Source organism: Fragaria vesca, linkage group LG2, assembly GCF_000184155.1.
Source record: "Fragaria vesca subsp. vesca linkage group LG2, FraVesHawaii_1.0, whole genome shotgun sequence".
NCBI lineage: Eukaryota > Viridiplantae > Streptophyta > Magnoliopsida > Rosales > Rosaceae > Fragaria > Fragaria vesca.
In genome coordinates, this window is record NC_020492.1 from 31,142,297 (window position 1) to 31,143,959 (window position 1,663).

Below are 1,663 nucleotides of genomic sequence, written 5' to 3' on the forward strand. Positions count from 1 at the left end.
TAGTTTCATTGTTTTATTTTAAGTTGTTTTTCATCATTTAGTACTTCACAATCTAGTACCGTTTTTCCCATACTTCCGAGTATGGTTTTGATGAGGCTATTAATAAAATTAGTCTATTTTACTTAAACAAAAACATATGTGTCTATATCATTAAGCTTGAGAATAAATTTTATGCAAAGGATTCCAAACATATCAAATATAAGGCTCATATTGAAGATCTCAACAATAGCGTTACAATGGTATATTTTTTGTTTTCATAAACATTATAAATAACATACTGATATGACATTTCATGAATGTAAATAGATAATAGATAAAGAAACAGAAATCAGAAAATTGAAAATTGTGGATCTCTGAGTTTGGCCTTCACAAATATGGCCTTCTAAATTCACGAAGACCAATTTTTTTTTTATTTCGAAGTTGGGAAATGGCATACCGTGGGATTAAGATATTGGTCACAGTTGAAGATATATAGCTTATAGGAGAAGATGCTTTTAGAGCCCAAAATATACAAATAGGTTTTTTATGGTATTTCGTATGTTTTTTAGACTTTTTGCCCTCACCCCTTAAACATGCTTAAACAGAGAAAGTGAAAGAGAGAGAAGACTTTGCCGAAACATCACCACTTGCTAGACTCTGGTCACCGATACCCGTACTTTCTTCGGTTCTTTTCAGAATTGCAAGACTTTGGTGATGTCATTAGAATTTCATTGGGCCCTCGCCGGAACCTAACTTGACCCTCGTCAAAGGTTTTATTGGGGGTCTGTAAACTGTATTCATGATTTATTTCCCCCAAAATTGACCCCCAATAATAAGCTTAATTATTACCCCTTAGTAATTAGTTTATTGACCCAATAATTGTTTATTGAGAGAAAAACAATAGTTTGTGATAGTTTGATAGGGTCCATTGCATGAAAGAACTAATTTTCAACTGAAAGGGGACAATAGAAGGAAAAACATGAAGAAGAGAAGTTTAGGACTCAATTTAAGAGAATATGAGTGAGGTTGCTAACCAACCTTCTTATTAGGCAAGGAAATACAAGGAAGAAAGAAAAATGACTACACCTACGAGTACAGCAAAGATCACTTTAGGACCACTTTTATCTTGGGCATTTAACATCTCTACTCTATAACTCAATCAATTACAGTGATCCACTTCACGCCACCCACCACCTATCGTAGTCTTCCTTACCACTATACAGTAACTGCACAATACGGTGATTGTAGTTTCTCTTCTTCAAACTCGACCTCACCTTACTATCCGATCCAACTGAAGTCTCATCGTTGAAGTCGATCATGAGGTCGAGTCCATGAAGAAACTAGAGGCCTAACCGCAAGCATTCGGTTTATGAGAAGATAGAGAATCAGAGAGATCTGAATCGATGAGACGGTGAATCATGGCCAAAGTGATGACGTTGCCGAAATGGTGAATTATGGCCAATTCCTCCAATTCTCCTAGTATGTTGAGTTTGAGACATTTTGATCTGAGACCGTGAAATGTAAAGCTGTGATGGCCTCCATCATGTTTGTCATGATCTCTGGTGTGCTGAATACTTGTTGATGGTAGGTTAGAGAGAGAGAGAGAGAGAGAGAGAGAGAGAGAGAGAGAGAGAGAGAGAGAGAGAGAGAGAGAGAGAGAGAGAGAGAGAGAGAGAGAGTAGAG